Here is a 27,539-nt window from a genome sequence, read left to right as displayed (position 1 = left end):
CAATGTGTATTTATAATGAATTTGTCTAATGAGATAACTGTATTTATGTGGGTTTGTCTCTGTATCTTATATTTTGTACCTTTGGTCTTCATATCTGTTTTGGTGGCAATACCATGCTATTTTTTGTTACTGTAGATCTGTAGTACAATTTATGGTCTAGCATTGTGATGCTTCCTGCATTACCTTTTTCAATAAAGATTGCTTTGTCTATTCTGAGCCTCTTATTTTTCCAAATGAATTTCATGACTGCTTTTTCTAGTTGTGTGAAGATCATTATTGGAATTTTAATAGAAATTGCATGGAATCTGTATTAGCAATTTTGGTAATATGACCATTTTGACAATACTAATTCTGCCTACCTAAGAACATGGGAGCTCTTTCAAACATCTAAGGTCTTCTTCAATTTCTTTCTTTAGTGTTCTGTAGTTTTAATTGTAGAGGTCTTTCACCTCTTTTGTTAGATTGAGTCCCCAATATTTTTTTTTAGGCTGTTGTGAGTGAGATAGTTTTCCTAATTTCTTTTTCAATCAATTCATCACTGATATATAGGAACTCAATTGATTTATGGGTGTTAACAATATCATGCTACTTTGCTGAATTCTTTTATGAGTTGTAGGAGGTTTTTGGTGAAGTTTTTTGGGTGTTCTAAATATAGATTCATGTCATCAGCAAATAGGGATAGTTTGAGTACTTCTTTTCCTTTTTGTATCCCTGTAATTTCTTTCTTCTGATTTCTCTGGCTAGAGTTTCCAGGACAATGCTGAACAAAAGTGGTGAAAGAGAGCATCCCTGTCTTGTTCCAGTTTTTATAGGGAATGGTTTCAATTTTTCTCCATTTAGAATGATGTTGGCCTTGGGTTTAGCATGGATACCTTTTACAAAACTATTATCCATATTTTTTCTAGTGTTTTGAACATGAAGAGATACTGTATTTTGTCAAATGCTTTTTCTGCATCAATTGAGATAATCATGTGGTTCTTGTCTTTAAGTCTATGGATGTGATGATTTACATCTATTGATTTCTGTATTTTGAACCAACTTTGCTTCCCTGCAATGAACCACACTTGATCATGGTGCACTATCTTTTTAATATGTTTTTTGTATGCAATTTGTCAATATTTTATTAAGAATTTTTGCAACTATATTCATCAGGGATATTGGTTTGAAGTTTTCTTCTCTTGATGTGTCTGATTTTTCTATTAGAGTGATACTAGCTTTATACAATGAGTTTGAGAGAGTTCCCTTCTTTTTTATTTTATGGAATAATTTGAGAAGGATTGGTGTTAGTTCTCTGGAGGACTGTTAGAAATCAGCTGAGAATAGGTCTGGTCCTGAGCTTTACTTTTTAGAAATCAGCTGAGAATAGGTCTGGTCCTGAGCTTTACTTTGTTGGTATGCTCTAGATGGTGTCTTCAATTTCATTGCTTGCAACTGATCTGTTTAAATTTTCTGTCTTCCTGATTGAATTTGGTCATATGTCTCTAGGAATTTTTCAATGTCTATAAGATTTTCTATTTTATTGGATTATAAAATTTCAAAATAAGTTGTGATTATTATATGTATTTCAGTATTGTCCATTACCATATTTCCTTTTTCATCATGAATTTTAATAATTTGAGTTTTCTCTCTCTCTTTTCATTATGTTCATTATGTTTATTTTTTCAAAGAAACAGCTTTTTGTTTCATTGATTTTTTAAAAATTTTTTGTTTTAATTTCATTAATTTCAGTTATTTCCTGTCTTCTACTGTTTTTGGTGTTGATTTGCTTTTTTTTCTAGGGCTTTGGGATGTAATGTTAGGTTATTTATTTGGTGATTTTCTATTCTTTAATTAAAGGGTTCAGTGCAGTAAACTTTCCTCTGGGAGAGTTTCCTTCATAGTGTTTCAGAGATTTTGATATGTTGTATCACTATTCCCTTTTCTCTCTAAGTATTTTTTAAATTTTATCTCATTTCTTCTGCTAGTCTTTGGTAATTCAATAGCATATTATTTAGTCTCCAGATGTTAAAATAACTTCTATTTTTTAATTTCATCATTGGTCTCTAATTTCATTCCATTATGATATAATAGGATGCAACATATTATCTGTATTTTTTTATTTACTAAGAGTTGCTTTATGACAGAAGATATGGTCTATATTAGAGAAGGATCCATGTGCTGCTGAGAAGAAAGTGTATTCAATCATTGATGGAAGAAATACCCTATATATGTCATTAAGTCTAAATTATTAATTGTATTTTTCAGTTCTAAAGTTTCTTTATTTAGTTTTTGTTTGAAGGATCTATTCAGTGGTGAAAGAGATGTGTTAAATTCACCTAGTATTGTTCTGGTCTATTCGATTCTTGAAGTTGAGAAGGGTTCGTTTGATGTACATAACTGCTCCATTGTTTGGGGCATAAATATTTATGATTGTTATGTCATTGTTATACATCATTGATGTATAATTCCCTTAAGCATTAGTAAATTACCTCTTTGTCCCGTCTCATTAACTTTGGCTTGACATCCACTTTATCTGATATGAGGATAGAAACCCCTGCTTGTTTACATGATCCAAGTGAGTGATATGCTTTTCCCCATCCTTTTACCTTCTGTCTATGAATGTCTTTGCCTCTGAGATGAGTCTCTTAGAGACAGCATATTGTTGGCTCCTGGTTTCTGATCTAATCTGCCAGTCTATGCCTTTTGATTGATGAGTTTAAGCCATTTACATTTTATGTTATTATTGAAAAATGGTTTTTATTTATTCCCTGTTATTTTGATTTATTTCTGGTGTTTAATTTGAATTAGTTTATCCTTTGATTGACTATCCTCGTAGTGCAGTTCCTCCCTTTTCTGATCTTCACTTTTATTTTTCATTTCTTCTTCATGAAATATTTTATTGAGTATGTTTTATAGTGCAGGCTGTATAGTTGTGAATTCTTTTAACTTTTGTTTTTTATGGAAGGTTTTTATTTCATCTTCAATTCTGAAGCATAAATTTGCCATATATAGTATTCTTGGCTGGCATCCATTTTCTTTCAGAGCCTGATATATATTCTTCCAAGACTTCCTAGCTTTGATGTTCTGGTTTGAAAAGTCAGTTGAGATATGGATTGGTTTCCCTCTAAGCATGATTTTCTTTTTCTCTGTCAGCTTTTAAAATTCTATCCTTATTCTGTATGTTGGACATTTCATAATAATCGGCCGTGGTGTGGATCTGTTGTAATTTAGTTTGTTTGGGATCCTGTAATTCTCCTGCATCTGACTTTCCATTACATTCTTTAGGTTTGGGAAACTCTCTGATATTATTTTTATTGAAAAAATTATCCATTCCTTTGGTTTGTATCTCCACACCTTCGTCTATCCCCCAAAATCTTAAATTTGGTCTTTTCAGGGTATCCTATATTTCTTGAAATTTCTATTCATGGTCTCAACATCTTTTCTCTAAGGCCAACATTAGTTTCAATACTATATATTTCATCTTCATGGCCTCAATCTCTCGTCCAAGTGATTCTTTCCATTGAGTAAAATCACAATTTCAGAAGAGAGCAATGCAGTAGGTAAAGGATAAGAAATGATTTTTAAAAGATTTTAAAAACCTTTGCTAATAGAAATAAAGACTCAAGTTTTCAAAATTAAATAGATAACTAAAACCTAGAGCCAAAGAAGTGGAAAAGTGTTGGTGATTTTATTCAGTATTTTTAATAGTAGCAACATCTTTTAAGAATCCAAGTAGTAAATTTTTGTTCATAAAGTTAAGCAATTCAGCTATTTTGGTAAACAATGAGATGAATTAAAATAATAAACTCCCAGAATAAGGAGATGGTGCTATATAACAATACTCTCAGTAAACAATGCTGTCTACAAATAATAAATAATTACTGTAAATAGGATTACAAACAAAAGTTAAGTGTCAAAAAATATTTTTGAATTAACAATTCATTACACAAAAGTAATAAAAAATATAAAATGAGAAATTATTGTAACCAAAGCTGAAAAAGGTGTGCAGGGGAAATTTTGCATACTGATTTTTAATCCCACTATAAGAGTCACTGTAAGCAAATTAATTAAATAGTTCTCTTTTATCCACATTGAAAGCCAAATAAGTTTCAAAGATATTTTTTAAAAATCTTAACATTGATTTTTTTTTTTAACATTTTTTAAAATTGTAAACAAATGGGGTACATGTTGTTTCTCTGTACATGGAGTCAAGGCATACCATTTGTGTAATCATAAATTTACATAGGGTGATGTTGTTTGATTCATTCCGTTATTTTTTCCCTTCCCCTCACCCCTCCCACCCCTCTTTTCCCTCTATACAGTCCCTCCTTCCTCCATTCTTGCCCAGCTCCCACACCCCATTATGTGTCATCATCCACTTATCAGTGAGATCATTCATCCTTTAGTTTTTTGAGATTGGCTTATGTCACTTAGCATGATATTCTCTAATTTCATCCATTTGCCTGGAAATCCCATAATTTTATTATTCATTATGGCTGAGTAATATAACATTGATTATTGATGGGAGTTTTAAAACAACATACTAAATACCTTTCAGAATGTGAAAAGAAAGTAGAAATCAAAGAAACACTGTTTAAATGATAAATAGCCTGAAGTTTCTTTCTTCTTTTTTCTATGAAAGAGACATGAATGAAATATAAAATTCAAGGCACTACCCAAGTAACAGAAACACAGGCATAATGTAACAACATCTCAATTAAAAACCGTGTGATATTTTAAGGTTTAAAAAATACATTTGTGTGTATTTCAATTATAAATGGCCCAAAATAAATGAAAACAAAATCTAAGCTCATCCAAAAAAAAAACAGTAAGGTAGGTACTATTAGTAGCACTGATATGGAGTGCAAAGAAAAGAGCATACATTGTGTATTAGAGTTCTCCAGAGAAACAGAATGGAGAGAAGACACAGATAGATACATACATACATACATACGTACGTATAAAGAGTTATTATAAGTGGTATGGAGAGTCAAGATTATGGATGCTGAAAAGTTCCATATTCTACCCTCTGCAAAGTGGAGGTTATGATAAGCTGATGGTTAATTTCACTTAAAATCTAAGACCTGAGATCCAGGGAAGAGAATGGTGTATTTCTTATCTGAATCCACAGGCCTGAGAACCATGAGCACAAAATTTAAAGTATAGAAGAAAATTAATGTCATAACTTAGACAGAGACACCCACCACCACCACAAATACACAGACACAAACACTGTGACGCATGCTTGTTGTCATATTTCAGTCCTCAGCAAGTTGAATGATACCTATCACACTGATGAGGGCAAGTCTGCTGATTCAAGTGCTAATCTCTCCCAGAAACTCCTTCACAGAGATGTTCAGAAATAATAAAGTTGACCATGGAGAAAAGATGTTGAGACCATGAATAAGAATTTTATTTACCAGCTACCTGAGTATTCCTTAATTGATCATAAAATTAACCATTATAGGTCCATCCCTTGCCAACCTGGTACACTTGTGCATCTCCTTAATCCATGTCCTCCTCCTCTTCCAACAACAAGGTCATAATTTCATCTAACATGATACAAGTATTTCATACAACTTAAAATACAATAATCTCTTCCCCAGAGATGAGGCTAAGTACTTGAGTACTTAACTCTTCTCCTGATATCCAATAAGTTAAATGATGTGATGTAAAATTAGCAACACTTCAATACTGGTATAAAGTAAATTCATTTTAGGATACATGATAAGAGAAAAAGAAAAAATAGAAAAAACATTTAATATTTGTATGTGTACATACAAACATTTATAATAACATAAGAAGAATCATAGTCATGATAATCAGTCTATTTCAGTAACTGGTCTTGTGCTTGCATCTAGCATTTATACTACCTTCTTTTACCTCCTATTCTTATAATATTTGCTTTCAACAAACACCTTAGGTTGTCCTGGTTTTTTACCTGTTGGGATAATGCTTTATTTTTTCCCTGAAGTTTCTGGGTCATTAGTTGTACTGCCTAGATTGAATTGTAGTTTTCCATTGTTCTTAGTAACTAGTTACTATAATAAGAGGTGCTCTAAAAGATCTCCTGTATACAAAAATGCTCTTCTTTACCCTCTCTATATAGTAACTTTAACATGGTAGTCAGATCAATTACTTCATCCAACACCATAACTTCCTATTTGACAGTTCATTTAGTAGCATGAATAGTACAGAGTGATCACGTGAGTGTCTGAAATGCCAGTTTAATGATATCAATATTTTTTTTTTCTCTTAATGGAAGCATTCTTCCTTCCAGAACTAACACCTCTAGGATAGCAGGGCATAAAGTCATGGGAACAGGAAGCAAAAATTTTGTTAGTGACCATTACAGGTAGTAATGAACATTTCACTCCCACTTCCAATCCTTGATTCCCAGATCCATGAACTTCAGTATCAGAGAAATCACACTCTATATTGGATACTGAGTCAGAGAACATACAGTCTTCTAGAAAACTTTGCTCCACTTGTGCTAGCTCTTACCACCAAGATGGCACTGTAATAGCGTCTTTAAAAGGTCAATGCACTGTTCTATCAAGTCATATGTTTCTGGATGGTGAGGTTCATAGCAAGATCAGAAATTCCAGGAGCATCAGCTAATTGCCACAACTTCCTCTGGTGTAAAATGAATTCCAAGATGAGTAGCAGTGCCATGTGGAATACCATGAAAATGGATAAAGCATTTCATAGGTCCACTGATAGCAGTTTGGGCTATATTATGTACAGGAAAGGTAAATCCATATTCAGAATGAATGTCTATTTCAGAAGGGACAAAATATTACCTCTTTCATGATAAGAGGTCCAATCTAATCAGTTTGCCACCAGATAGCTGAATGATCACAGGAAACATTTCTATAGTTGAGTTTTGGTCTCTGATGCTAGAAAATTGGGCCCTCAGTGGTGGCTATAGCATGGTTAGCCTGGTGAGTAAAACCCATGTTTTTAATTCCATGAATAATTTACATACTTGTCACCATGTCCGCTTTGTTCATGAATCCATTGAGCATTGACAGGGATGCCAAATCAAAGAGTCCAACTGGTGTTCATTCATGCAGTGGGTCATTCTATCTGTTTATTAAAATCTTCCTCCACTGAGTTTAGCATTTGGTGAGCTTTAAAATGAAGCACAAATATCAAGTTTTTACTCAGAGTATCCTATCAACATTCCTATTTCTATCAACAGTCCTATTTCTAAAAAAATTTTTCACCAATTTTCCAGTTGTGGTCTTTTCAAGTCTTACACCATCCAGTCACAACACTGGCTACAGAAGATGAATTGGTATGTAATTGCAAGTCTAGCCACTTCCTCCAAACAAAGTGTACAAATAGGTTCACTGTTTAAGTTCTGCCCATTGGAGCGATGTTCCTTTACCACTGTCCTTTAAGGATGTCCCAGAGAGGGGCTGCAAGGCTGTACTTGTACATTTCAGGTTGTGCCTGCCTATCTTTCAGAATTTTTCCTAACCCAGACTGAATCCTCTCTTTGTCAACTGATTGTAAGGAACGCCCCATGAGTCCATAGGGGCAAACTGAGAGAGAAGGCAGTATAGGGAAGGGACCATGGACATGTGTGCCACTTCTTTGTGAAATTGATTTGTGCCTTCAGGGCCTGTTCAGGTCTGATCATATATGTACCGGTTTAATTTAATCCTGAAGTGCTGCTACGTATGACCAATTTTGTGGTTCAGTGTTTAAGTTAATACCAAGTTCATGATGGGCAACTTAGGTCACATAGTTAACTTGGTGATCCATGATTAAGCACTAAGTCTCTATTAAGGCTTAGTAGCAGACCAAAACTGTTTCTCAAAAGAAAAGTGGTTATCTGTGGCTAATAGTAGGATCATGCTGCAAAATCCTAAGGGCCTATGTGATTCTCTTGTAGGGTCCTAACAAAGGTTCCAAACCACATCCTTATCTGCGTCTAACCCTTAAATCATCTTTAGACCTACTTGATCATATGACCCAAGTGGCAGAGCAGCTTTCACAGCAGATAGGATTTGTTGCAGAAACTTCTCTTATTCCTGGCTTCACTTAAAAATGGAATCTTTTGGGAATCACTTAGTAAATGGGTCAGGAAAACATGCCAAAATAAGGATAGTGTAGCTTTTAAATCCAGAGATATGCTATGATTTGCACATCTTTTTTCCTTAGAAGATGGGCCAGATATAACAAATTATTTTTGCTTTCAAAAGGAATAGCTCAGAATGTCCTCCAATATCATAGGACTACTAGAACTTTTACTGAGGTTGAGGGCATCTTAATGTTAGTGAATTTTGCCCCACCCTTTGACAAATAAATATCTGAATAATAAGTCTAAAATATCTGCTATTTCTCTCTAGGACCGACCATTATAATATTATCGATATTATGGACCAGTGTAGTATCTTGTTGAAGGGGAAGTCAATTAAGATCCATACAAACTAAGGATGATATAGAGTTGGTAAGTCATCATATTCATGAGGTAGGGCAGTGAATGTGTATTACTTGGCCTTACCAGCTGAAAGCATATTGCTTCTTCTGTGTCTTATGGACAAAGATGGAAAAAATAAAAAGGCATTTTCTAGTTGAATAGAAGTATAGTAATTATCAGGGTGTTTTAGTCAGCTTTTCCAAAACTGTGATGAAAAGACCTGACAAGAACAAGGTCTCAATTAACAGATAGCCAACTCCATTGCTCTGTGCCGAAGGTAAATCATACCATCAGGGTAAAACGGTGTGATGAAGGGAAGCAGCTCACCACATGACAATCAGGAAGCAGAGAGAGCCTAAACTTGGAACACCAGAGACAAAATTTATATCCTAAAGGCACACCCACAATGACCCACCTCCTCCAGCAATGCCTACAGTTACCACTCAGTTAATTCCTGTCAGTGGATTAATACTATTTAAGTTGAGGCTCTCCCCCCCAGTCATTTCACTTCCAAATGTTCTCGCATTGTCTCACACATGAATTTTGGGGGACAACTTATCTGTCTATACTATAACACAGTGGATGTGTTACTTTGTTTAAAAAAATAAAACCACATCTCATAAGCAGTTATCATGGGAGTCACCATCTGATTAAACTTACGATAATCCACTGTCACTCTCCAAGACCCATCTCTCTTCTCTGCAAGTCAAATAAATTTTGAAGTACCTCCATGAATGCAGTATTGCTTGCTATTTACTACTCTTCTGGAGAGACTTTTCTGATTATCATATCCTTTACCCCACGGGTGAGGAAACAAATGTGGACATTCAGTCAGTTGCTAAGTATGTCTGCTCCGATACGCATTTCTGGAACTGGGACAATGGCCACAGGATGAGTTTGGAAATATAATAAACTCATAATGAGATGGACCTGAACTAAAAGTCCAGATATTACCATAGATAAGCCTATTTTACTCTGACAAAAGGATCACAGTAATGTTTTAAGTCTCCTGGAATTAGGGTCAGTGTCCCTGAAAGTTCTAATTATTTCCTTTATTTTTCACAATGTACAGTTACTTTGAAGGAAAAGAATGAATTTTTATGTCCTACCCCCTAATTCATATGTTAAAACCTAGTCTTCCATATGATTATATTTGGAGGCAGCACCTTTGGGAGGGGAATAGGTCATGAGTGTGGCTCCCTCACATTGGAGTTGTCCTTGTAAATGTGACCATAGAAACCTCCCTCCAACCCTTTGACCATGTGAAGTTAATGGAAGAAAGCAGTCATCTATGAATGAGAAATAAAACCCTCAGCATGTGTAAAATCCACCAACACTTTTTTTTTTTTCTTGGACTCCTCAGACTCCAGAACTAGAAGACATAACTTTTTTTGTTGTTTATAGGACATCCAGAAAATGGTATTCTGCAGTGGCAGCCTGGATGGATGAAGGTACTTGGTAAAAGGATGTGAGTCCCTTTGAAGAAGGATGGTGAACATGATTAGTAGCATAAATTTTGGGTAGGTTTACTGAGACCCATCTCCGGGGGGACTTGATTTCTACTCCATTCAAGGGGGTCTGGGTGTATAAATTAACTCAAGTTTGGAAATTGATTGAGAAGATGAGTTTTTTTATGATTCAAATTTGACTTTTGTTCACTTGACTTAGAACATTTCTGTTTATACAAAAGAAGCAAGACTTCATTGGGATTCCTCTTTCACTTCTAGAAACACCATGATTAACTAGTCATTGACCTTGGTATCTTCTAGTTAGATATTCTGATTGCTGCTTTGACCCTGCCACCCTGGATCCAATTACTAATTCATTGAGGTTTTCCAGTTCAATGACTATGATTTTCATGTGAGTCTGGTCTACAAAGGAAAACAATGATGGAGTTACCCTCACAAATTTATTTCTCAGACCAGTAGTGAAAGATACATCTTCTGGACACTCCCAGGATGAGTTAGTAGATCTTAAAAGATAAGTCCCTTCTATTGATGTTAAATAACAACTATGTTGTAAAGGAAATTTTAAAATAGTTCATTCTGAGTCAAATATGAATGACTATTGCCTGGGAACATGAATTCAAGTTACCCCGAATAACATGTTTCACCATGAGCTTTCAGAGTTGCAGAACAAAAGTCAAAACTAATATATTTATCAATTACATTACATTTTATGCCTCACCTTTGTACCTGCTGCATATTGAGTCTAGCTATAGGTATAGAAGCTGAAAGGGTGCTAGGGTGGGTCCTAAGGAAAATTGGTACTGATTTTCATGGCAGTCACCTAAGGGAAGGACTTTAACATTTCCTTAAAAAATTCAGGGTGTATTCTCTCAGTTGGAGATGGAAAGGCTGACCCCACTGTGGGTACAGAGGCCTATTTCAAAAGGCATAAAGAAACTAATCCTACAGTGGGTGAAAATGCTATTGCTACTGTGGTGAAGAAGGTTTACTTTTGCTGTAATTTCACAGGTCTATTCCTCCGGAGGTAGGGAAAGTTCTTCCTCCAGAAATGAAGACTTATCAAAATGGGAGCCTAGTATCTACAACTTTATCAGGATCTTGCCACATGTCATCATTTAAATTGATAAGGTCCCATTCAAGTCTCTCTCTTTTACAATAGATAACCTGCAAAATTGGATGTTCAATTTGCTTTGTAATTTATCCAATGGGATTGTGCATCTCAATTCCAGCAATTTTAGTCATCTATCTAGTAGACATATGTATCTTGGGGCACATATGAAAGTTCTTGCATCATTTTTATGGTGCTTGAGCAAGAAATTTCAATCCTTGAGCCTATTCTTTGTATTCATTACCATTAAGGGTAAACTATTGACAATTGTATTTGTTAGTTTTCCAAAAATATTTGGATATATAAAAAAAGACATCTAGGTCCTTGCTTCATATTAGTGGTGGATTAGAAATAGTCAGGGCACATATTTTGTGGTTCTCTATTATCAGTTTATGTCATGAATCATAAGTGTCACCCTTACTACTGGAAATAAAGTTGTTAGCATCTTTTAATCTAAACAGAATAGAGAACAAATTGTAGAGACCCCAAAACCAACTTAAAAATTCATCCTTAAAATTTTATTTCTTTAGAAACGTTTTTAGGAGTCACTTTAATTAAATATTATAAGATGATTTAAAGCTATGTTAAGATATAGTGGTCATAAACCTATATGTTCTAAATGACAGCTAAATATACAAAATGCAACCATAGACATTAAAAATTGACTAATCATAATTATAACAGAGGATGCACATTAATCTCATTTCTTGTCACATCAATTAAAGTAACATCATGATTTGGTTTAGGATATATGCTTAGATATATGTGCCTTTGGATTGTGAGCATTTCATTTTTGAGGGCCTTTATTTAATATTCTTACTTCTACTTTGTATGGTCTATAGAGGCATTCAAAACTGTGGGTGGAAAACCCTCAAAAACACTGCAGTCATATTTGTAGTTTTATACTATGATGTGTTAACGTTAATTACAAAAGAAAAATTCTGAGATATCCTAAATTTAATTACAAAGGAGTGGAGGATGATAGGGAAGACAGATGGGAAGATGTTAATCAGTAACAAAGACAGGTCCAAAAGCGCAAAAGACCATTTTAAATTCTATAACTAATATGTTGACTCAAATCCTGTCAGGTCCAACCAACAAGGCCACCTAGTCTTGTTTACGTAGAAACTTTCTGGACTGTTTAACCTCAACCTACCCAGACAGAAGCAACAATTACCTCTTGTCAACTGCTGTCATATCCCAAAGCTTTCTCTGCTTTGCATAATCCTTCCCCTCTTATCTACAGCTGATTTAAGTTCAACATAAACTATTTATGCTTTTCTTTCCCAAAGTTATATAAATACTCTTAGCTCCAGGTTCAGCAGATGTTTTCCAACTGTTACATAGCCACGCTGTTGGTAGTTACCAGAAATTATCCTAGGACTTGTCCTTTCTTCTTCTGGCTAGCATCTGTAATGGTTCAATAAAACCTTTATTTCAGAGATCTCTCTAGTTTCAAGAGTTTTGATTTAATATTAGAGTCGCTCTCAGAGTTCTTATGATTTGTTAGTAGCACTGATAATTTCATTTACCACGACCCTAAAATATAGTATTTTCATTTACTTATTTTTTTCTTATTTTCTAAAATTCATCTGTTATTTTAATAAAGGCTGAATTACTATTGGCCTAATATATTAGCCTACTATAGAGTTTTCATAAATTTAATATGCTTGAAAGGCAAAGAAGAATATATGTACATTTATAACAAGAATAAACATTGATAGAACATTTACAAAATGCTGATCTCAATGAAAAAATCAATAGAGATTCTCCTCAATTTACTAGACGGAGGTTATATTGAAATAGAGTCATTATAACTTGAAAATATTGTAAGTCATTTAATACAACTGAGAATGGTAAACTAAAATGGGCCAATGGGGAGAGATCAGTAGTAAATGGAGACCTCTAAAACCATGACAATTTTGGCCAAACTTGCTTCTTTGGTTAAAGATAAATAGAATATTCAATATATTCTTATAATAAAACTATTATTAATTAAAATATCACCCATCTGATAAAATTACACAATGTGCTCATGAGTGATTAATGGCTAGTAGTTTGACTGAACAGGAACACTCTGACTCCCAAGTATATGTTGGGCACCGTAAGACTTGCTTGGTTGTCATGTGACTTGATCATGAAGGAATTTTTAAAATGTCTTCCAAATCAGCAAAGTGTAACAATGGCTCGCCTGCTTAGGATTCCACCTTCTCCCATAAATCATATGTAAATATGTATACCTGTGTATACTAGAATATCTAGAGAGTTGAAACCTGGGCATGACCCTTGTCTTATCTGACTCATTCTGAGTATAAATTCATTTGTTGTCCTTAAATAAACATTTACCTGTGCATTGTTTACTAATGTGTCCTGTGTTTTTCTTTGATAAATATCAAGAACCTGAGTGATCCCAAACTGAGGTACCCTGGCTTCCATCGACCCCCTCTGGTGAGATAACTAGACTCCTGAACATTGTAACTGAGTCTAACCTACATACCACAAATATCACCAGAACATTTACATCAACCTGCATTTGGATAATATCACCAAACACAAAGCCTATTTGATAATACAGTATTAAAAACCTTATGTAATTTATTGAAAATAGTGCAAAAAATGAGAAAACAGAATGGTTATATGGGTACAAGATGGACATTTTGTAGACACAATGAGATGTGAAAACACAGCATCAAACACAATATCCAATTAACACAATACAGTGCAATACAGTGCAATACAGTGCACTGTAGAGTGCACTATGGAATATCTGCTGTTTACCTTCATAATCTCATGACTTCCTGAGATTGGGTGTGACTGCTTAATAACACAAAAAATTTGTGATACCACATATCATGAACTTAGAAAAGATCAAAATTCAAAGCATTGTTTTTAATGTGTGCCCATTATTTTGCAACATTATAATGATAAAAAAATCATAAGTCTGGGACCATCTGTATATTTCCTGAAGTATGTAACACTGTCTTCTCTGGCCATAATAGATAAAAACTAGAAAGGAACATTAACAACTACAACTAAAACCAAAATTAATCTTAGAAAATACTCTCCTATGGGAGTCTTGCTAAGAAAGTCTGGTCCTAAACTAACATGATGGAGATTCAGGCCTATTTTTTCTTCTATTTGGTGAAGGGCCTCAGGTCTAATTCCTAGATCCTTGATCCATTTTGAGTTGAGTTTTGTACAGGGAGAGAGATAGGGGTTTAATTTCATTTTACTGCATATGGATTTCCAGTTTTGCCAGCACCATTTATTGAAGTGTCTATCTTTTATCCATTGTATGTTTCTGGCACCTTTGTCTAGTATGAGATAACTGTACCTATGCAGGTATGTCTCTGTGTCTTCTATCCTGTACCATTGGTCTACCTGTCTATTTTGGTGCCAATACCACTGCCCTATAGTAGAGTTTAAGGTCTGGTATTTATTGTGATACTTTCTGTATCACTCTTCCTGCCCAGGACTGCTTTGGCTATTCTGGGTCTTTTGTTCTTCTAGCTGTATTTCATGATTGCTTTCTCTACTTCTATGAGGAATGTCATTGAGATTTTAATTAGAATTGTGTTAAATCAGTATAATGCCTTTGGAATTATGACCATTTTGATAATATCAATTCTACCTATCCAAGAACACAGGAGTTCGTTCCATCTTTTAAGGTTGTCTTCAATTTCTTTCTTTAATGTTCCATAGTTTTCATTGTACAGATCTTTCACCTCTTTGGTTAGATTGATTCCCAAGTATTTTATTTATTTTTTTTGAAGTTATTGTGAACAGAGTCATTTTCCTCATTTTCCTTTCAAATGATTCATCACTTATGAATAAAAATATTTTAGATTTATGTTTGTTGATTTTATATCCTGCTATTTTGCTGTATTCATTCACTAGGTCTAGAAATTTTCTGGTGGAGCTTTTCAGATCCTGTAAATATAGAATCATGTAATTGGCAAATAGTGACAGCTTAAATTCTTCTTTTCCTATTTGTATCCCTTTAATTTCTTTGGTCTGTCTAATTGCTCTGGCTAGTATTTCAAGGACAATGTTGAATATAAGTGGTGAAAGAGAGCATCCCTGTCTTGTTCCAGTTTTTGAAAGGAATGCTTTCAGTTTTTCTCCATTAAGAATGATGTTGGGAGGGGGTTTCAAGATGGCAGACTAGAGAGTGGCTGCATTTCATGTTGCTCCAGGACTCAGGATTCAAAAGAGGAGATATTGAGAGACTTGGGACCAACTCAAAGCAGCCGGGTGAGTCTCTCCCATAGGGGAGGCGTCCTGGATGGGGCAGTAGTCCTGGAACGCAGGGAACTTTGTGAAGTAGAGCTGCCGACAAGACACCCCTCCCCCCGCTGGAGCAGTGAACTTGGACAACTGGGAGCATCATAGAGGAGGCCTCTCAGCACAGCGCTGGGACTCGGAGCAACCACTGGGGCTCCGGGTGGCGGCCCAGAGGAGGGGCTGTGAGGAGAGCTGTTTGGACTCAGAGCAACCACTCCTGAACATCAGGGCCTGCCCGGAGGAGGAGGAGGAGGAGGAGGAGGAGGAGGAGGAGGAGCGTGGCTGCTTGGATTCGGAGTGACTATACCAGAGCTACGGGCGGTTGCCAGAGGAGGAGCTGCGTGGCGAGCTGTTTGGACTCAAAGCAACCGTTCCTGAACATCGGGGGGCTGCCTGGAGGAGGAGGAGGAGGAGGAGTGCGGCGGGTCACTTGGACTCGCAGTGACTGCATTGGAGCTCCAGGCGGCTGCTCAGAGGAGGAGACGAGTGGTGAGTTATTTGGACTCAAGGCAACCACTTGTGAATACCGGGGGGCTGCCTGGAGGAGGAGCGCGGTGGGTCACTTGGTCTTGAGTGGCCGCACCAGAGTTCTGGGTGGGTGCCCGGAGGAGGCGTGCAGTGGGTCACGTGGACTCAGAGCGACTCAGAGCGACTCAGAGTGACTGCTCCTGAACACCCGGGGGGCTACCTGGAGGATGAGGAGGAATGGGGCGCGTCACTTGGACTCGGAGTGACTGCCCAGGGCTATGGGCGAATGGCGGGAGGAGGAGGCGCACAGTGAGTTGCTTGGACTCCTGGTGACCGCACCGGAACACCAGGCGGCTGTCTGGAGGAAGAGGCGTGTGGCGGGTCTCTGGGACTCGGAGCGATTGTACGGGGCTCCAGGTGGCTGCTCAGAGGAGAAGGCCGCATAGCCAGGCGATTAGGTGCAGAGCAGGGTCCCAGGATCTAAGAGGCTTCTTGGTGGAAGAGCCGCACAGAGACACACTTAGGGGTGGAGCGAAGGTTCCAGGACTGCAGGCAGATTCTCTGAGGAGAGGCAGCCTAAGGAGACTCGTCTGCAAAGGGTGAGGCTCCCAGGCCCAGGAGGTAGATTTGGGCCCCGGGGAACGTTAAAGAGGAAGGCAGCCCAGCCCAGGTGGTAGCTGTAGATTGAGAGGAACCTGTAGGAGGGGAACTGACCAGCGAGACCATCCCACCGGGTGAGGCTTCCCTGCCGGGTGAGGTTTTCCCACAAGGACGGTAAAATCAGAGACACAGGCCCAAACAGGCCTTGCCTCAGCCCACAGCCTAGTTCCCCTTTGGATGACCATTGGTCAACAAGTGGAGGCACCTCTGCCCACTAGTAGGAATTATACCCCACCTGAAGGCCACCACCCCTAGAGAGGCAGCTTCCTTGTGGAGCACCGCGCTATCAACTTCCTCCAAGACTTCAGCCTACTGAAGGCTAAGGGGGGATATATTAGAAATCTTCAGGGACATTATAAATCAATAGAGGAAATCTGCAATATCTCAGCGGTCCACTGATACCTGAACAATATGAGAAAACAAGGAAAGAAAATGCTGCAAACAAATCTAGATGTTACATCAATAAAACCCAATGACAGCATGGCAGAAGAAATGACAGAAAAGGAGTTCAGAATGTACATAATTAAAATGATCAGGGAAGCAAACGATGAGATGAAAGAGCAAATGCAGGCACTGAATGATGAGAAGAAAGAGCAAATGCAGGCATTGAATGATCGCACCAATCGACAGTTAAAAGAGCAAATATAGGAAGCAAAAGATCATTTCAATAAAGAGTTAGAGATATTGTAAAAAAAACAGAAATCCTTGAAATGAAGGATAAATAAACCAAATTAAGAACTCCATAGAAAGCATATCCAACAGGATAGAACACCTGGAAGACAGAACCTCAAACACTGAAGACCAAATATTTAACCTTGAAAACAAAGTTGACCAAACAGAGAAGATGGTAAGAAATCATAAACAGAACCTCCAAGAACTATGGGATACCATGAAAAGGCCAAATTTAAGAATTATTGGGATTGAGGAAGGCTTAGAGAAACAAACCAAAGGAGTGAACAATCTATTCAATGAAATAATATCAGAAAATTTCCCAAATCTGAAGAATGAAATGGAAAATCAAGTTCAAGAGGCTTATAGGACTCCAAATACACAAAATGACAAGAGACCCACACCAAGGCACATTATAATGAAAATGCCTAACATACAAAATAAAGACAGAATTTTGAAGACTGTGAGAGAAAAGAACCAAATTACATTCAGGGGGAAACCAATACGGATATCAGCAGATTTTTCAATCCAGACCCTAAAAGCTAGAAGGGCCTGGAACAACATTTTTCAAGCTCTGAAAGAAAACGGATGCCAACCAAGAATCTTATACCCAGCAAAACTTACCTTCAAATTTGACAATGAAATAAAATCCTTCCATGATAAACAAAAGCTAAAAGAATTTACAAAAAGAAAGCCAGCATTACAGAACATTCTCAGCAAAATATTCCATGAGGAAGAGATGAAAAACAAAGAAGCAAATCAGCAAAGGGAGGAATTATCCTAAAGGAATTGTTAAATAAAGGAGGAACCAAGTCGTGTCAAATAAATAAATAAATAAATAAAATTTAAAAAATGACCCAAATGACTGGGAAACCAAATCATATCTCAATAATAACCCTGAATGTTGCTTCAATTTTTTTTTTTTTTTTTTTTTTTTTTTTTTGTGGTGCTGGGGATCGAACTCAGGGAACCCTGAATGTTAATGGCCTGAATTCATCAATCAAAAGACACAGACTGGCAGATTGGATTAAAAAGAAAGATCCAACAATATGTTGCCTGCAAGAGACTCATCTCATAGAAAGAGATACCCATAGACTAAAGGTGAAAGGATGGGGAAAAACATACCATGCACATTGACTCAGCAAAAAAGTTGGAGTATCCATCCTCATTTCAGATAATGTGGACTTCAAGCCAAAGTTAGTCAGAAGGGATAAAGAAGGTCATCTAATACTGCTTAAGGGAAGCATAAATCAGCAAGATATAACAATCATAAACATCTATGCCCCAAACAGTGGCTCATCCATGTATGTCAAACAAATCCTTCTCAATTTCAGAAACCAAATAGATCATAACACAAAAATATTAGGTGATTTTAACACACCTCTCTCACCACTGGACAGATCTTCCAAACAAAAATTGAACAAAGAAACCATAGATCTCAATAACATAATCAATAATTTAGACTTAACAGACATTTATAGAATATACCATCCAACCAAGAGCGAATACACTTACTTCTCAGCAGCACATGGATCCTTCTCTAAAATAGACCATATATTATGCCACAAAGCTAATGTTAGCAAATTCAAGAAGATAGAGACACGACCTTGTATTCTTTCAGATCATAATGGATTGAAGTTAGAAATAAATGAAAGAGTAAAAAACAGAAACTATTCCAACACCTGGAGATTAAACAATATGCTATTATATGATGAATGGATAACAGAAGATATTAGGAAAGAAATTAAAAAATTCTTAGAGGTGAATGAGAACAAAGAAACATCATATCAAAATCTCTGGGACACTATGAAAGCAGTACTTAGAGGGAAATTTATTTCATGGAGCGCATTTAATAAAAGAAGTAAAACTCAACAAATAAACGACCTAGCACTACAGCTCAAAGCCCTAGAAACAGAAGAACAAACCAGCACCAAAAGTAGTAGAAGACAGGAAATAGATAAACTCAGAGCTGAAATCAATGAAATTGAAACAAAAGAAACAATACAAAAAATTGACAAAATAAATAGTTGGTTCTTTGAAAAAATAAACAAAATTGATAAACCTTTAGACACACTAACAAAGAGAAGACGAGAGAAAACCCAAATCACTAAAATTTGGAATGAACAAGAAATATCACAACAGACACGATTGAAATACAAACATAATTAGAAGCTATTTTGAAAATCTATACTCCAACAAAATAGAGAATTTTGAAGACATCAACAGGTTTCTAGAGACATATGAATTGCCTAAACTGAACGAGGAGGACATAAACAATTTAAGTAGATCAATTTCAAGTAATGAAATAGAAGAGGTCATCAAAAGTCTACCAACAAAGAAAAGTCCGGGACCAGATGGGTTCTCAGCTGCGTTCTACAAAACCTTTAAAGAAGAGCTCATTCCAATACTTCTCAAATTATTCCATAAAATAGAAGAGGAGGGAACCCTCCCAAACTCATTCTATGAAGCCAATATCACCCTGATACCTAAACCAGACAGAGACACATGGAGGAAAGAAAATTTCAGACCAATATCCTTAATGAACATCGATGCAAAAATTCTCAACAAAATTTTAGCAAATCGCATACAAAAACATATTAAAAAGATAGTGCACCATGATCAAGTGGGTTTCATCCCAGGGATGCAAGGTTGGTTCAACATCAGGAAATCAATAAATGTAATTCACCATATCAATAGACTTAAAGTCAAGAATCACATGATTATTTCAATAGTTGCAAAAAAAGCATTTGATAAAACACAGCACCCTTTCATGTTCAAAACACTAGAAAAAATAGGGATAGTGGGAACATTCCTTAACATTGTAAAGGCCATTTATGCTAAGCCCATGGCTAATATCATTCTAAATGGTGAAAAACTGAAAGCATTCCCCCTAAAAACTGGAACAAGGCAGGGATGCCCTCTTTCACCACTTCTATTCAACATCGTTCTTGAGACTCTGGCCAGAGCAATTAGACAAACCAAAGAAATTAAAGGGATACGAATTGGGAAAGAAGAACTCAAACTATCCCTGTTCGCTGATGACATGATTATATATTTAGAGGAACCTGGAAATTCCACCAGAAAACTTTTAGAACTCATAGGTGAATTCAGTAAAGTAGCGGGATATAAGATCAATGTACATAAATCTAATGCATTTTTATACATAAGTGATGAATCTTTGGAAAGAATAATCAGGAAAACTACCCCATTCACAATAGCCTCGAAAAAAATAAAATACTTGGGAATCAATCTCACAAAAGAGGTGAAAGACCTCTACAATGAGAACTATACAACACTAAAGAAAGAAATTAAAGAAAACCTTAGAAGATGGAAAGATTTCCCATGGTCTTGGATAGGAAGAATTAATATTGTCAAAATGGCCATACTACCAAAAGTGCTATACAGATTCAATGCAATTCCAATTAAAATCCCAATGATGTACCTTACAGAAATAGAGCAAGCAATTATGAAATTCATCTGGAAGAATAAGAAACCCAGAATAGCTAAAGCAATCCTTAGCAGGAAGAGTGAAACAGGGGGTATTGCAATACCAGATCTTCAACTCTACTACAAAGCGATAGTAACAAAAACGGCATGGTATTGGTACCAAAATAGAAAGGTAGATCAATGGTACAGAATAGAGGACATGGACACAAACCCAAATAAATACAATTTTCTCATACTAGACAAAGGGGTCAAAAATATGCAATGGAGAAAAGATAGCCTCTTCAACAAATGGTGCTGGGAGACTTGGAAATCCATATGCAACAGAATGAAACTAAACCCATATCTCTCACCAGGCAGGAAACTAAACTCAAAATGGATTAAGGACCTCGAAATCAGACCAGAGACCCTGCAAATTATAGAAGAAAAGTTAGGTCCAGATCTTCAACATGTTGGCTTAGGACCAGACTTCCTCAACAGGACTCCCATAGCACAAGAAATAAAAGCAAGAATCAATAACTTGGATAGATTCAAACTAAAAAGCTTTCTCTCAGCAAAGGAAACTATCAGCAATGCGAAGAAAGAGCCTACAGAGTGGGAGAAAATCTTTGCCAATCATACTTCAGATATAGCACTAATCTCCAGAATCTATAAAGAACTCAAAAAACTCTACACCAAGAATGCAAATAATCCAGTCGACAAATGGGCTAAGGAAAGGAATAGACACTTCACTGAAGAAGATCTACAAGCAATCAACAATCATATGGAAAAATGTTGAACATCTCTAGTAATAAGAGAAATGCAAATCAAAACCACCCTAAGATTCCATCTCACCCCAATTAGAATGGCGATTATCAAGAATACGAGCAACAACAGGTGTTGGTGAGGATGTGGGGAGAAAGGTACACTCATACATTGCTGGTGGGGCTGCAAATTAGTGCAGCCACTCTGGAAAGCAGCGTGGAGATTCCTTAGAAAACTTGGAATGGAACCACCATTTGACCCAGCTATCCCACTCCTTGGCCTATACCCAAAGGACTTAAAATCAGCATACTACAGAGATACAGCCACATCAATGTTCATAGCTGCTCAATTCTCAATAGCCAGATTGTGGAACCAACTTAGATGTCCTTCAATTGATGAATGGATAAAGAAACTGTGGTATATATATATATATATATATATATATATATATATATATACACACAATGGAATATTACTCAGCCATAAAGAATGATAAAATTATGGCATTTGCAGGCAAATGGATGAAATTGGAGGATATCATGCCAAGTGAGATAAGCCAATCTCAAAAAACCAAAGGTCTAAGGATATCGCTAATAAGTGGATGAGGGCACATAATGGGGGGAGGGAGGTGTTAGAGTTACGGTTAGGGAGGGCGGCAAGAATGGAGAAAGGAAGGACTGTATAGGGGAAAAAGAGGGGTGGAAGGGGTGGGGGGAAGGGAAAAAATAACAGAATGAATCAAACAACATTGTTCTATGTAAATTTATGATTACACAAATGGTATGCCTTTACGCCATGTACAAACAGAGAAACAGCATGTATCCCATTTGTTTTCAATAAAAAAAAAAAGAATGATGTTGGCCGAGGACCAGACTTCCTTAACGAGACCCCCAAAGCACAAGAAATAAAAGCAAGAATCAATAAATGGAATAGATTTAAACTAAAAAATTATATCTCAGCAAAGGAAACAATGAATAATGTGAAAAGGGAGACTACAGAGTGAGATAAAATCTTTTCCACACACACTTCAGACAGAGCACTGATCTCCAAAATTTATAAAGAACTTAAAAAACTTTACACCAAAAATTCAAAGAACCCAACCAAAAAATGGGTTAAGGAACTGGGCAGATACTTTACAGAAGAAGACATACAGGTGATCAACAAATATATGAAAAAGTGCTCACCTGTATAATTAGAGCAATGCAAATTAAAACCACCCTATGATTTCACCTAACTCCAATTAGAATGACTATTATCAAGAACACAAGCACTAATAAGTGTCACTGTGGATGTGGGGAAAAAGTAACACTCAACATTGCTGGTGGAGTGTCAAATTTGTGTAGCCACTCTGGAAAGCAGTATAGAGGTTAAAAAAAAAAAATTGGAATGGAACCACCATTTGACCCAGCTGTCCCACTCCTTGGTTTATACCCAAAGGAATTAAAGTCAGCATACTACAGTGACACAGTCACATCAATATTCATAGCTGCTCAATTCACAATAGGTAGATTGTGGAACCAACCAAGATGCCCTTCAACTGATGAAAGGATGAAGAAACTGTGGTATATATATACAATGGAATATTATGCAGCCATGAAGAAGAATAAAATTATGACATTTGCTGGTAAATGGATGGAGTTGGAGAATATCATGCTAAGTGAAATAAGCAAAGCCCAAAAAACCAAAGGCTGAATGTTTTCTGTGATAAGTGGATGATAATACATAACGAGGGGGGTGGGGGGCAGGAAGGGAAGAATGAAGGAATTTTGGAAGGTGTAGAGGAAAATGGGGTGGGAGAGAGAAGGGGAAGGAAATATAGTAGAATGAGACAGACAGTATTACCATATATTTATATGTATGATTGCATGAACAGTGTAAATCTACATTGTGTACAACCATAAGAATGAAAAATTGTATTCCATTTGTGTACAATGAATCAAAATGCAGCCTATAAAAATAAAAATTTAAATAAAATAAAATTTAAAACATAATAAAAAAGAAAATATTCTTCCAGTAACTTTCAGATCATAAGAAACCTAAAATACAATAAAAATGAACGGGTGCATGTCAAAACATATAGAATACAAGTATAGAAATATGAAGATTAAATTTTGTATTTCTTAATATTGTTATTCTTACTGAAAATAAATTAGAATAATCTAATCATGTAGATAAAGGCATAGAAAAGAATCTTAAATGGTCCAGGAGAGAAACAGTAGAAGAAAAATACGTGTATGTATAGAAAAAAGTAACAAAGAATAGCAAATGGTAAATATTTGGAAAAATATAGAAGGCATTTATTTCTATTTTTATATACTTTTAAACTTTTAAAAAAGGACTTTTAGTGGTTTAAATGCAACAAAACTCCAATATATTTATAAAGTTTTTTAAATATGTAAAAGCAAAATACATGACAATGAGTTTTGATTCGTGAGAGATAACTACAATTATACTGTGCAAGATTTTTATTTTGTTTTTGAAGTGATAAATATATAAAGATAGATTTATATATGTGAAGATGCAGGGAAGAAAAGATAATGGAGTAGAGAAATTGTGTTTCCAAGCTGCTCTGTGGCACAGTATGCATGCAGCAGGAGCATAGCTTCTCAGTGAAGTGTTGATGGAGGAAAAGTCACTGAAATTCAACATTGAAAAGAAAAAGAATAAAAAAGACACAGAAATTTGAGTACTTTGAAGATAGGAGAAGGAAGAGTACCAGCACCACCAGTTTACCCCAGAGGGGCCAAGTGTCATAAGCAGGAAGAGAGAGGAGCACAGTGAACAAAATTGGCATGGGGGAACCTGTAGAACAGAGAGACATTCTGATCTTAATCTGCTTGGTGAGCTGGTATTTGAAAAGTGCCCTGAATCTCTGGACTGGTAAGCACAGAACTGAGGAAGGAACCATCTTGAATCGACTGTGTTGTGGTTTTCTGCTGTTGGAATCTGGGAGATCATAGCAAACACTGTCAGGCTATCCCAACAAGCTTCTGTTCTTGGGCCTACAATGCCCTTGTTGGAATGCAACTCAAGTGGGTCACAAAGATGGTTGTGCCTAGGTGAATTCAAAATGGGGTATGGAGGGGAGAGTAGCTCACTTTTCCTTTGGCAGCTCACAGAACCAACTGCAGGTTCATAAGCTGATCAGTGGTCAGTTGGTTGGGATTGCACCTGGATCTGACCCAGGGAAGACCACCTCCATGGGTAATGGAATGTTGGAGACCAGTGAAGAGTTAGTTACCCCAGTCTATGAATGGAGTTCCTGGGAGATCATGATATTCAGACACCCAGTAGAGATTAAAAAATGCCTGGTCCTAGGGTGTTGTGGTATAATCTCTCTGGAGCAGATACTACCTGAAAAAGTTCCGATGTCCTGATCAGAGATAAGTAGTAGACACCGGTTGTTGAAACTTCCCATTTAGAGCTTTGCATCAGTGCCACCCTGGGAGGGCATTGATCTAGCCACGTCAGAAAAACCTCCCATTATCAGTACTTCCATTCTGTCCTACCTCATACTAGTGAGAGGGGAAGGAGAGAGCTCTTTCACTCAGCTTCCACTCCAGCTGGCAGATTCTTTGGTGAGAAACACAAAGAATACTGGTTTAACAATTTTCTATCCTTGTTCGGTTAGTACATGGTCCAAGAAGAAACAGAAAGGACCTCACCAACAGTTCTGGTCACCTTGGAGGAGAAAATCCCTTTATTTTTTATTAAGAACTTTTTCACATTTTTTGTGTTCATGTATATGTATATATGTGTGTGTAATATATATGTATATGTGTGTATACTTTTTATTTCACAATTTGTGATTTTGCCTTTATTCTTTGAGGGGTTAAGGTACTTTTTTTTAATTTTTGCTTTTATTTTATTTCTTGTTACTCTTCCTTTCCTTTCTCCCCACTCTAATAGTCAAATTCTCTTGTTCTCTCCTTCTCTCTCTAGTTTCATTTAGTTATTTTTTTTTTTACTTTTCTTTCCTTATCACCATACTTGCTACCTCTATTCTGCTTTCCCTCTGTCTACTTTCTAAATACTATAGACTGTGTCTTCTTATTCTATCTTGCTTTCCTCTAACTATTTAGTTTATATAATTCTTGCCCCCACAATTCATATTTTAGGTCTTAGGTTCTGTGGATGGCATAGTTGACACCTACTATTTACTTTAATGCTACATCTCATTCATGGCGACATGTTTTTGCTGCTGTTGTTAATTTCTTACTCCTCCATTCTTCTTTGTGTGGCAATTAGCATCATAGAGGTCATAGCAGACACTGGCAATTTATTTTAATGCTGTCTATTGTTTGATATTGTTGTTTCTATTTTTATTGTTCCCAATTTTTGAGAAGGACTAGGATTAACTGGGATATTATATGTCCACAGGGTAAAGACACTGTCTCTGAACTACACTCACAACTCAGTCAAGTGGCAGCACACCTTGATTCAAACACAAACTAACTCCACTCAATCTTCAAGAATGCTTTAATACATAGAGTAGACCCCAAACCAATGACTAGACCCCATGTAAAAATGGCTAGAGGGAACTTCAGGTACCACACTTAGACATCTACTTCTATAGGATAAACAGAGAGAGATTCCAAGAAGATCATTCAGAGGAAAAAGAACATTGCTTCAGCAGTGCTTCAAGAGTTAATTAAATCATCAGTTCTGCAGCAGTAAGCTGAGTGGGGTTGGCAGCTGAAATTAATACTTGAATTACACTGAGTCTAGGTATAGAAACTAATATATATTAATACCTCAGACCTTATTGCCAAAGAGATAACTACACACCAAATGACACTGTCATAAAGGAGAAAGAGAACTTATCTCAACAGAAGAACAAATCCAAGACCTCTGAAAATGTGAGGAAACAGCAAACAAGTCTCCCCTAAAATTTATAACTATCCCACAAAGAAACCAACAGATATGGAAAGGGATAATTTTAGGGAAAGACTACAAAATTACTATTAAAATTGTGAATGAGCTAAAGGAAGATTAGGGAATGAATACAATAGCAAATAGAGAAGATAGATCATTTCAATAAAGAGACAGAGACTCTGGAAAGAAAACAAACAGAACTCCTGGAAATGAAAGCTACAATAAGTCAAATAAAAATATACTTGTGAGTACATTAGATGATGTAGAAAACAAAATTCATACTCCAAGGTTATGTGAACTTGAATACTCAGTAGGCAGTAAACAAAAATAATTAAAAGAGTACAATCAGAATATATAAAAACTGTGGAACAACATTAAGAGACCAGACCAAACTGAGGAGTCTTTGAGGTAGAAGAGGGAATGGAGATACAGCTAATGTCTTTAAGAATCTTTTCAGGGAAATAATGACATAAAATTTCTCAAATCTTGGGAATGAGATCGACATACTCATATAGGAATCATAAGGAACTGCAAGTAGGCAAGATCAAAAAAGAAACACTCCAAGATATATCATAATCAAAATGCCTAGCACAGAGAGTAAAGATAGAATATCAAAACAAGAAATGTCAGATCACATTTAGAGGTAAACCAATAAGGTTCACTTATGACTTCTCAACTCAAACAATAAAAGACAGGAGGGTTTGAAACAAGGTAATTCAAGCTCTGAAAGAAGACAATTGCCAAACAAAATTGTTACAGGTAGGAAAGTTATCATTCAGTATTGAAGAAGAAATAAAAACTTTCCATGATGCGGATAAACAAAATAGTCCATGACCATTAAGCCATCCCTACAGAAAATACTTAAATAAATATATGCAGAATTAAAAAACAAATCCCAGAGTTATCCAGTGGATGAAGATCACTAGAAGTACAGTTAAGTAAATAAAATAAAGATCAAATTAAATATAATAAATAAACCAAAATGACATAAAATAATAAATACCTCTTCTTATTTACTCTGAATGAAAATGGTCCCAACTCTCTAATTAATAGAGACTAGCAGAGCAAATTAATAAGACCAAACTATATGCTGTTTGCAAAAGACTCGTAGGGTGAGAAAAGATAATCTATGCAAATGGAGTGTGAAACAAAGAGGGTAGCTATTCTCAAATCATAAAAAAATTGATTTCAAGCGAAACTTAATCAGAGTAAAGGAAGGTCACTACCAAATGGTAAAGGAAAGAATCCAATGTAAAGATACAATGATAGTAAATATTTATGTCTCCAATGTTGGTGCAGCTAATTACATAAAATAAATACTACTTGGCATTAAGCCACAGAAGGACTTCAATATAATAATACTGGATGATTTTAACACATTCTTATCAATAGGTCATCTGGACATAAG

Source organism: Sciurus vulgaris (genome assembly GCF_902686455.1).
Source record: "Sciurus vulgaris genome assembly, chromosome: 11".
In the NCBI taxonomy this organism is placed as follows: domain Eukaryota; kingdom Metazoa; phylum Chordata; class Mammalia; order Rodentia; family Sciuridae; genus Sciurus; species Sciurus vulgaris.
The sequence above is the reverse complement of the archived record's forward strand: the minus strand, read 5'-3'. Positions refer to the sequence as shown.